Raw genomic sequence first — 11,636 nt, 5'->3', positions numbered from 1 at the left:
GCTAGCTGTGCTCGACTTATTTCCGTAATTGGATACCTAAAGCGTTCCAAAGATGTTGCGCACACAGAAAATTCTCCTACTAAGGCCATTGTCATACTCTGTCAAAAATAGGTCAAAATGAAGACAAGAGGACAACAGCGCTAAACCAATTAGCACACATCTTCACACACGTCCTAGCCAATCACGAAATAAAGTGTAGTAGGCCTGCCTACAGTTACTAGGCAGGGGAAAAGATCTAAAAGGCCTATCATATGTACACTCTTCAAGACTATAGCGTATAGAAACGCAAGACATCCTTAGAAATGTTTGAGTGGTAAAGCTCGAGACAAATCCGATTACTGTTTTGTCAAACGGGGGGTTGTGTATTTCCGAGATGTTTTTATTTATTTTTTTAATTGTAGGTGGGGCACAGTCGTAGTTTTATCTGTCAAATCTCTGGAGTGCTACAGAATCGTAGACTGGCATCGTATTCCTGTCTTGGTTAATTATTTTTTTCTGCAGCGGTTTGGCATCTGTGATGAAGAAGATGCTGTGCTTGAACAGTGTTAGTACTTGGTTTTTACATCAGAGACGGAATTTCCTTCATTCTGTCAGACTATGCTTTGTATATTGAGTTGGTGAGCTCCAGACGGACAAAGACGAGCTGCGGCTTTGAGGTAAGGAGAGGATGACATTGTACAAACAGGCGAGCAGTTTGTAAATAATTCTTTCAAATGACCTTTGATGTCTAAAGTAAGTCTGCTGGGTGACATTTCCTTTAAGTTTTCTTCATGTCTTTATAGTTTACGGAATGTTCTACTTTTATGTTTATGTATAACTGAAAGTGCTTATAGCTGATGTTTGTAGACTTAAGTTACCCTTTCCGTTATCTAAAATAAATAATTATAATTAATCGCATTGCCAGTTTTGCTGGATATCTCTCTATTGCTACCTTTACTTTTTTATTTTGGAGTGCAAGAGTTCTAGCCTGTTTAATGCTGGTTTGACTGTAATATGTTTGTATAAAAATAACGTTACTATTTCATTGGGGTAACAGTATTCGAAAGTTTTAACACGTATCTGCCAAGTGTTTGAGAAATTGTGGTAAGTCTACAGCAGTGCCTGCAGTTATGAAAAGATAATGTAGAGTAGGTAGCTTTTGTAAATAGTGCACAACACTGCTTAGACTAAGTATATTTTTTAAAACGGAGGAAGTGGTGTGAGGTTTCACTTCATGCCTATTTTGTGAGAAGAACTTGGTGATGCCTTGTTACAGGTAATTAAGAAATAAGACAGTTGTTTACTTTGAGTAAGCCCTCGATGTGCCTTAGTGGGTTTGTATGTAAGGGTTGCTCAACTTGAGTGACAGGATCGCGAGCAGCTGAATTGTTCAAAAGATTACAGTTCAGTAATTGTACAAAAACATCTGATTCCTTGTATTCTAGTTTTCCCTTATCAAGGCATCATATCACAGAAGACCTGCGATTTTCCCAGAATTGGCTGTTGAATGGACAGCGACATGAAGATATTTTATAATAGACTAGTAAGGGCAACAACCCAGGTTCCATTAGGTACCTGCAGACGTTTCACTATAGTATGGATTGTTAATTGTAGCTTAAGTACAGTTTCTAGCAATGTTGTTTGACACACAACCTATTTAAAAACATAAGTAGTTAAATAAAATATGTAGGTACCAAATGTGGTTAAAAGGAAGGGGCAAAAGTCCCACAAAGGATTCATCTACTGAAAATGGGTGTCAACCTAGTGGGCATCCAAGTAATCAAAACATAAGTTAAATATATAGAATTCAAGAGAGACCTTGTAGGATAGCTGTCCCAAAGGATGATGCACATGAGGCATTTTGATAAGCTGCTTGTTTCAGGTTATAGCTAGACTTTGGCTATGCCCTTGAAAAGTCTGTTAGAAACTTAGAAGACAGAAGTTCCTCTGTAGGGTGGTTTATGTAGCCTGTGGAAGACCTGCATTTGATTTTTTGTGGCTTAATGGTTAGGGTGTTTGTCTTACAAACACAAGGTGCACGGTTTGAGTCTCACAAGGGATGATTGCCTAGGCTTAAAATGGCTCACAAGGACAGTTAGCTTACCTTTTGAAGTGAGTCATATGCTTAGAATGTATGTATGATAAGGTATGGGTATGATAAGGAAGGAGTAATGAGAGAGGTAATATCTTTCCTTGACCTAAAAGGTTTACACCCAGTAAATAGTCTAGTTAGGCAAAAGTATTTCCTGACAACATTTGGTACTAGGTGGTCAGAGGATAGTTCATTGTCAATGAAAGTGTGTGGGTCCGTATAAACGGTGTCAGTTTTCAAAGGGTTGCATCTATGTGGTATGTGCATGGGTGTCTGTGTTTGCTAGAGGACAATGTATTGCAATTCTTGGTATTTAGCTTAAGGCTATGGTCCTTTGTACAATTTATTTGTATGTGTTAGACGATCCAGAAGAGTCTTGGAGCTGTAAGTTTGTAGTCGTCTATAAATTTGGTCACTAAAGGTCCATAACATCTGCCTTAACATTAGAGAAGAAAACACCAAAGAGAAGTGGCACAAGGATTGATCCCTGTGGGAAATGGCTAGTAACTATACTTTTTTATGAGAGCATGCCCCCTATACTAATAGATTGGGTTCTTTCAGTGAGTCAGTTTGCTATCCACTGGGTTAAATACAGACTTGCTTCTAGTTTAATGAGCTTATTTAGAATGACAGAGTGTGAGTTTGTATCTGACATCTTTGCAAGGTTGAGGTAGGCAGTGTGCACTGATTTACCTATATCCAGTGTGTCAGAAACTTGTGCAAGGAAGTTCAGTAAGTTTAGGAGGCATGATCCACTTTTAACGAACCCAAACGTGTGTGTGTGTGTATTTGTGTATGTACGTATGTATGTGCAATGCATATATATATATATATATATATATATATATATGTGTATGTATATATATATATGTGTATGTGTGTATGTATGTATGTATGTATATATATATATATATATATATATATATATATATATATATATATATATTTATACTAGTTTTTCTTTTAAACTGTAGCAAACTGCTTGATGGTATGTTGTCCTATCTCACCTTCATTCCTTGCTGGTTGGGTTCAGAGCCAATAATCAGTTCCGACTCAGCCTATACAAAAGCTCGAGGGCTTCCACCGGCTTCTGGCTGTATGTTATCCCATCATGCTCAGGGAAGATTACCCAGATCTCGTTTGCCACTAAACAAGATTGGGTGCTTTTATGCAGGCTCTGGCTAAGTGGAAACTTTTCTTCTTTATTAGTTAATAAAAATTGTCAAAAACTGTTCCCTTTTTGTTGTGGTTTAACTGTTTAGACTGTTAGAAAGTAGTATTTAGCTATTTAGGGTGTTCGCTCTACTGTAGCATGTGCTTTTCTGGTGGCCATCATTCTACGTCTAGGCCTGTCTGATTCTTTCCCTATCCCAGTTTCCAGGCTCGTTTAAGTTAGAGAGCTTGTGTTAATTAGGAGTATTTCATTTAGTAGAGAGCTACTTCTTCTTGCCCTGTAGTGTAGTAAGCTATAATGTTATTGTGTAGCAGTTCTACACTTTTCTGTATATAAAAAAAAAAAAGTTGTGTTGTTTTCCTAGTTGACTGAAGTTAGATTTTGTTGTGTGTGTTAACAGGATGTTGAAAGATCCTAAGGAATCAAAACTTTCGGGTTTTAAAAAATGCGACAAGTGCAATTAAAAGATGTCATTAACTGATGGACATACCAGTTGTGTATTGTTTGGGTGCTGTTCACCTACAGGAATCATGTTCTTTCTGTCATGCCTTCAGTTCCAGGGTTTTAATAGAAAGAATGAGTTGATTGTGAGAGGTGTTTTAAAAATTCCATTTTCAGAGGCTTTAGAAGGGACTCGGAGCACCTCCAAAATGGGTCAAAAATCCCAGTCTTCTAGATCAGAGAAGTCTGGTAAGAGAACCTCTTCTTCTGGTTCATACTTGGAGCCCACAAAAAAACTTGCTAGGAACCATCTTTGGACCCGAATGCTTTCGGGCCTGAGAAACCCCCCTCTTCGGCTCCTATTGTGATTTCAGAGCCAACAGAGTTTCACTTTCGGAGCTGGTCCCCTGTCTTGGAACCGGTCTCACCAAATATGAGATCTGCGTTGCTGTAGCCAGTGAGGTCTCCGACCGTTTCTTCTCGATCCTGCAGAAGCCTTTGAGATGATGATGTGGAGCTTGTGGTGAGGAAAATTGTAGTGACACTGGTGCTGGCCAAGATGCTGTTGAGTCAGCAGTGGCCTTAGGTCAGCTGGTGCGCTAGGCAAAAGGGCTCCACGGCACCCCCCCACACCACCCAGGTGCCCCTATCCTGGTCTACCTACACCAAATAAATACTGGAAAAGCGCCCCTTCTACAGTGGCACCCTAGGCGACCGCCTAGTTGGCCTATGCCTAAGGCCTGCTATGTGTTGAGTCCGACCCAGAGGGTCATGAAGGCGACTAAGATCACTTCCCCTTCAACAATTCTTCCTCCCACCCACTCTGGGATTTTGGAGCTGGAGTGCTTGGACCCGACTGCTGTGGAATCGTCGCGTCGATGTTGAGACCTGCTCTGGGCCCGACCACTCTGACTTCCTTGGTTCTAATGGGAGAACATCGGCTCCGGTGAGGAGAGTCAGATCGGACAGCTGTCCGATCCAAATGTACCTCTTGGGGCTCTGGCACGGGTGAGCTTTGCTTCTATACCAGCCTCAGAGTTCATGGCCTTCATTCGAGGGGGGGGGGGTCTTCTGGTTCCTTGGAGCCAGGGGCTCCCTTGGTTCAGGGCCTGGGGTGGCTTTCGAGCTGATGAGAGTGCTGTCATCTCAGACTGCTCCACACTCAGGTCGAAGTACTCTTCCCCCTAAAGTGCCAATGTCTGTCTCAGTGCTATTGCATCCACCCAGGCATGGAGACCCAAAGGCTTCAGATGCCCCATTGGGCGAAGCTATCTCTTCTGAAACCTCTCTGGAGTATCCCATTGAGGAGGTCCCTCAGAAGAGATTACACAAGAGGAAGCCTTTGGACTCCCTGGAGGAATCCATCACTTCAGACATGGACCTCAGTGAGTCAGAAGGGTCCCCATGGTCACCCTCTGAGGATACCTCTTTTGCAGACATCCTAGAGATCCTTAAACAGAAAAGTGGCTGGAAACCCACCAACCCTTCCGAGGATGAGTTTGTGTACCTGGAGGCTTTCGGGTCTCGCCCTTCCACCTCTTGAGTGTCTCCACCTTTTGACCAGCTCATGGATGTATTCAGTTGGAAGGTGTGGTGCTCTCCAGATTCAGTGGAACCTGTTCCTAGGGGGCCACATAAGTTCATCACTGCGCCTTCGGAGAAGGAGTTCCTTAGTAAAGGTGTCCTGGTAGATGCTGTGGTGGTGGCGGCAGCCACCAAGAAGGAGTTGTCAGAGACATCCTCATCTGTCCATCCACTGAGCAAGGAGTCTCGTACGATGGACAGATATGGAAAGTGTATGTTTTCTTCAGAGTCTTTTGTTCTTAGCTCGCTGAACTGTCTGACCCATTTTACTAGGCTTCAGCGGGATATCCTGGAGGAGCTAGGAGATACCCTCCAAGGTTCTGTAGCTGTGGGGGTTTCAGATAAGGTTTCCTCCCAGTTCTCTGCCTTAAACTCTGCAGTGAACTCTTCCATGAGGCTCATTTCTTATGCAGCCGATGGAACGAGTAGGGCAGCGGATACAGGAATTTTCTTAAGGAGACATTCCTGGATGCGCTTATGTGATTTTTGCAGAATGCCTGACTAGAAATAACAGAAGACAAATGGGTACAAACGATCATATCCAGAGACTATTACATACCCTTTTCCTCTTCCCACTTAAAGGCAAAATCAGTCCCGGATGTTCCACCCAGTCAAAGGGATCACGCAACTTTAGAAGTTCAAAAGTTGCTAGAAAAAAAGAATCATTCAAACTGTCTCCACAGACCAAATTGGATCCGGAACTTACTCAAGGTTCTTTTTAGTTCCAAAAAAGACAGGGGACTGGAGGCCCATTCTGGATCTCTGCAGACTAAACAAGTCCATCAAGAAATCAAAGTTCCAGGTGGTTACGCTGCAGTTGAAACTCCCCGTTCTGGGGAAAGGTGATTTAGATATGCTCGATAGATCTCCAGGATATGTACTACCACATAAAGATGGACAGGCGATCCAGGAGACATTTGCGCTTTCGGCTGGAAGCCAGTCACTACCAGTTTTGAGCTCTGCCCTTTGGTCTCACTACAGCCCCCAGAGTGTTCAAATGTATGGCAGTGATTAAGGCTCACTTGAGGCATCTAGGATTCCGGGTGTTTCTGTACTTAGACAACTGGCTCCTAACCGCCACCACCAAGCATCTACTAATGAGCGTGAGACACCAGTATTCATCTTTGCTGTCACCTAGACATCATGTTAAATTATGAAAAATATGTCTTGTTGCCATCACAGCATATCGTCTTTATAAGGGCAGACTTGGATACAAGACAAATGTTGGCCAAGCTTCCTCTTGACCAAGAAAAAAAGTGCAAGCGAGGATTGTTTTGAAAGTTTTGGGTACCATGGTGGCAGCAATAACCTTGATACTATTAGCTCATCTGCACATGAGAATTCTTCAGTGGCTACTGTCCACCCAGTGGTCCATGGAGGAGCAGCCCATGTCTCACAAAATTATCATACAGAAAGAACAAGTTCAAGGCAAGCACGTTGGTAAAGTGTAGAATGGTAAAAAGTCCAAAACGAAAAACAGCAAACCAGTCTTCCACAAACACAAATAAATTTTAATGTGGAACAAAGCTTTCAGATAAGATAGTCCCTCATCAGTGTTTTCAAAAACAGTTTATTCTCTCACTTTCATTAAGTACACATTTCAAAATAGTCATATGACACAGCCATCCTATCATCATAAAACATCCAGTCAAACATTTAAATGAGCTCTACCATTCCTATTTAAAAGCAAATGGCCACATCAGAAACTAATATAAAAGTACTTCATAATATATATATATATATATATATATATATATATATATATATATATATATATATGATACTTCATAGTATATATTTTTTTATTAAATATTTTTCTATCTACTAATAAGATTAAAAAACATGCATTTAAATACAAAAAACACGTATTTATATATAAAAAAACTTTTTGTAAACCAAAATATGCATAATCATGAAATTTTTTGTTGTTTCTTTTTCAATACTGGTTTTAATGTGACCTGTTTATTTAAGCCAGGATGGGCATCTGCCTGCACACGTAGAATCCACTCAAATTCTTTCATATCCAGTGCATTAATAATATCCCCTCTTCTGATACTAGATCTTATATATTCAATAACCCTAAACAGAAATTGATGTTGACACACCCTGATCCTGTATGTGTTTAGCTAAAGAATTAGTTTCAATTTTTCTACGTATATTTGATTTGTGCTCTACAATTCTATCACGTAGTCTTCTAGATGATTTACCTACGTAGAATGCTGGACATATGTTACAAGTTGCTAAATAGACCACCAAAGTTGTATTGCATGTGGCCATACAATTAAAACATATTTCTTATTACTAACAGGGTGCACAAATTCATTTGCTTGACATATATTTGCACAACATGAACAGTTATGACATGGGACTGTTCCTTTTGTCCTAAATTCCAGATTTCTGTGTCTATTCAAAGAAAAATCCTTATAACATAAACGCTGTTTCAAGTTGTTGTAATTTTTATAGCTAAATAAGGGTACATTAGGTAGCCATTTTAAATGACCCGGGATAGATTTAAGCATATCCCAATTCTCCTTAATTATACATTTTCAGTAGCTCTACTATATTCCATTGTGTATCTTAATGGTTGTGTCTTATTAGGTGTCTCATTACCATAAGTATAAGGGATTTGTTCTGAGAAAAAAGGTTTAGCTTATTTTTCTCCAAGTGTCATAACGTCTTCCCTGATATTAAATAGTTCATTAGCATTATAGCCTCTCATTATAAAATCATTAGTCATTTCATCCATTTGTTTTAACACATGAGTCCATTCTTGTAGTAAGTCTACTGGCTCTCATGGATTGATTCTTAGTAACTCCCTTAAAAACATGTTTAGCATGCATACTATTCTTATGGAGATATTTATTAGTATGTACATCCTTCTTATGAATACAAGTATCCAACCCATTTGAGTTAACATGATGTGTACGTCAAGAAAATCTATAAATGAATCTGATACACTCATTTGAAACTTCAAAAATCCAGTAGTCTTATTTAAGAACATAACAAAAGCTCTTCATTATTACCTCCCCAAATTAAAAAAAAAAAACATAAAGCGCTTATAAAAAAGCACCTTGTCTGCATAAACACTGTTTACATTCACCTCTTCCCATTTACTTAAAGTCAGATTAGCATAGGTGTTGGCAACAGCTGTACCCATCACCACACCAGATATCTGATGGTAAATCAGTCCATTGAAAATAAAAATATTATTCTCTAGGACCAGCACTAAAAGCTCACAGAGTGTGGCTACTTCGCTTATAGTATATTTCCCACATAACACCATAGCCATTGGGAATCACGGTGAATGAGGATTTTATATCCATTGTTACCAATGAAACATCCTTTACTAAATTCTTTTCCCACCACTCATAAAGTTTATGCAAAAAATCACCTGTGTCCTTAATATAGCTTTTAACATTCATAAGATGAGGGCTCAATAAGTTCTGCAAATATGCTGACAAAGGTTCAGTTATCCACCCCTTTCCAGAGACAGTAGGTCTCATGGGTGGATTACAGATTGATTTATGTACCTTTGGCAAGCCATAAAGAACAGGAATAGTTGGACAAGTCACAGTGAAATAATTAAGTGTCCAAATCTATATCGGGCATAAGTTGTAGGTCATAAATACACATATTTATTCTACTAATAATTGTATTCACTTCTTTCTCAGTGATATTTCTAAATGTTGAGTCATCAGAGATCAGTTCATTCATAGCTTCAACATAAAAAGACAAATTCATTACAACAATACATCCACCCTTATTAGCCTCCTTTATAATAATATCCTTATTTTGTTGGAGAGCTCTCGGGGAATCAAACTCCTCTTGTGTAAGATTATACTTCTTTTTAAAAGAATTTCTTTCGTACATCTGTTGGATTTGTTTTTCAGATATACTACTAAAAGCATTTATTACAGGTTCGCCTATTGGTATAAATGTACTAGTTCTTTTACAGGTATCAGACTTGCCCACACTTGCATCTTTAAAAATGCATTTTAAATTCATATTTCTTACAAATATTTTAAGATCAGTTAAAGTATTCACCATGCTATCTGTTCTAGCTGTAACCAATTTCCAACCTCGTGATAACAATGAAATGTCAGTATTGCTCAGACTGCAATGTGATAAATTCAAAACAGTACATGTCTCAATATTCACAGTACTTGGTATATTGTCAAATTGCCTTTGCAAAAGTCTCTCTTCACTTACTGCTTCATGTTCTTCTTACTCCTTGTTACCGGTCCATTTATGGATCTCCCCCATGACCGTGAACGTACCCTGGAGGCATCCAGTCTCTGGATATGTATCTTTTCTGGTAGTTTGATGTTTAAACCCAAAGGATGGTTTTAAAAAAGCAGAGTTTGTTGCTGCTCTGAAACCATTAGGCACATCTAAATGACCTGTTGCCCCAGTTGAGATGCACGATTCTGCGCCCATGTTACTATTCACAGTAACTTCTCTATTCCCTTGTGTTGGTGATGTCATTCATGACCCAAGTAAATTACAAGATTCCGTCTATGTTGATTCTTCAGCCAGTGGGGATGTATTATCCATGACAGCCTCATTTGAAACAGTTACTGGTTCAAAATTGTCCAACTCATGCATTTGATTTCTCTTTACGGGCTTATTACCCATATTATTTTTATACACTTCCCCTCTTGGGCCATGAAAAGATCTGACCATTAGAAAAATCATTAATGTCTTTCTGTAAAATTTTCTTCTTGGTAGATTCAAGTTGTTTATCCAAATCCTATAAACATGTAAGCATATCGTCATATTGAAAAACTGGGAACCTGATATTTGTTGTTCCAGTGTTAAGATTTGACGGCAAAGGTCTTCCTCTATTTTTGTGAAAAATTAATTCATCAACTTCATGTAATTTAATTTAAGCTTAGCTGGATGTTTAATTCCTTGCCATTGTTTTAGCAGGTCGGGGTAAGCGTTCCCATACGATGGCATATTCAACACACGCAAATGCCTTGGAACAATACCCAAATCTGTGTAAGCCAAAAAACTAAATTGTTGCCATTGTAACTTCTTAAAGGATTTTACCTTCCATTCAAGAAGCTGCACACAGTGCACAAATTCCTCTTTTTTGCATCTTCTGAGCAGAAACATCAGGATTCACATTCAGGTTACATTGCAGTGTGTTTATGCATAATTGAATTAAAGGATCTTCCCATAGGAACCAACGGGTTATTAGGCTGTGTCATAATATTCTAGTACAAGCGTGCCCAAGTGCTTACCAAAATAACCAAACAAAAAGAACAACCCCGGGATTCATGAAGCTCGGCGCAAGGCCGGCGTAAGGCCTGCGCCGGCGGTGCAGTGAATAGCCGGCGCAGTAGCGCCATATACATATTAATGAGAGTGCACCGGAATCACAGACACGTGCGTAGTGTACGTGAGCGAGCCCAGGTAGGATGCGTCTGGAGGCGTGTCCAAGCCGGCATGAGGTGAGCAACCTAATGTGCTGACAGCCACGGTCCGCCCACAATAGTAATGGCAGCAGCCAGGTCCCGTGCAGAATGAAACGCACGTACAGTATGCAACATAGTACCCGTCCCAAATTAACGGAGAAGCAAATACAAGCCACGAAGGCATAAGTGTACCCGTCCAAGGAGCAAAGGATACGCATAAGACCGCGTGTGTCCCGCAATGCACCGTCAGTGTTTACACTCAGAGAAGGTGTACAGCCGCATGTCAGCGCGCCGCACCGACATAGGAGCAGTGATTAAGGTCACCACCTGTCCCACTTTGGTTGGGGCAGTCTCTCCATGGCCAGTTGTGTCCCGAAAACGACAGAAATGGCTGATGTGCTACGATTGTAGGACACAATGATATCCCGTATTTAATGTAATGGTAGCATGAATTGGTTATTTCTGTAACAGAAATACCTAAATGACACAAGAAACAGAATAAGCAAGCAAATTGCCACAACAATAAGCTTATATTTAGGCAAACAAGTGAAGTTCTATGCTATATAGTGACCGTTTGTATGTGTCGGCCTGTAAAGTCAGATGTGAGTCCCGGAAATATCCCAGATCGGAAACTGGAAAAGGTGGAAACCCCAGTAGCGACATGGGCATGGTCACCAGGGTTACCTGCTGTCCCAATGTGCCATGGACAGTCCCTGATTGGACAGTTGTGTCCCTGCAACAATCGTAAAATGGAAAATGACCTCCGATCCCTGTCAAGAAAATTCCCATAATATACATGTAATAGTAGCATAAAACATATACATTACTATATGAAACACAGACATGGCATAAGAACATAAATAAGGAACCCAAATGCTTACAGAATAAGCTTATAGTATGGCAAACAAGTGAAGTTCTGTCAACTGCACTACATTGCTTTTTTAAA

At 39.9% G+C, this 11,636-nt stretch overlaps 1 protein-coding gene across 1 annotated transcript in view; it reads left to right on the top strand.

Annotated features, from left to right (window-relative positions):
* Positions 1-234: 234 nt before the first annotated feature.
* Positions 235-11,636, top strand: part of MAF1 (MAF1 homolog, negative regulator of RNA polymerase III) — an 881,579-nt gene continuing 870,177 nt past the window's right edge. The window contains exon 1 of the mRNA XM_044066300.1: positions 235-656. The gene's annotated coding sequence lies outside the window, so the exon portion shown is untranslated. The remainder of the gene's footprint in view (positions 657-11,636) is intronic.

Source organism: Protopterus annectens, chromosome 3.part1 (assembly GCF_019279795.1).
Source record: "Protopterus annectens isolate FY-2018-M chromosome 3.part1, PAN1.0, whole genome shotgun sequence".
Classification (NCBI taxonomy): domain Eukaryota; kingdom Metazoa; phylum Chordata; order Ceratodontiformes; family Protopteridae; genus Protopterus; species Protopterus annectens.
Note: the sequence above shows the minus strand (reverse complement) of the source record. Positions and strands in the feature narration are given on the sequence as shown.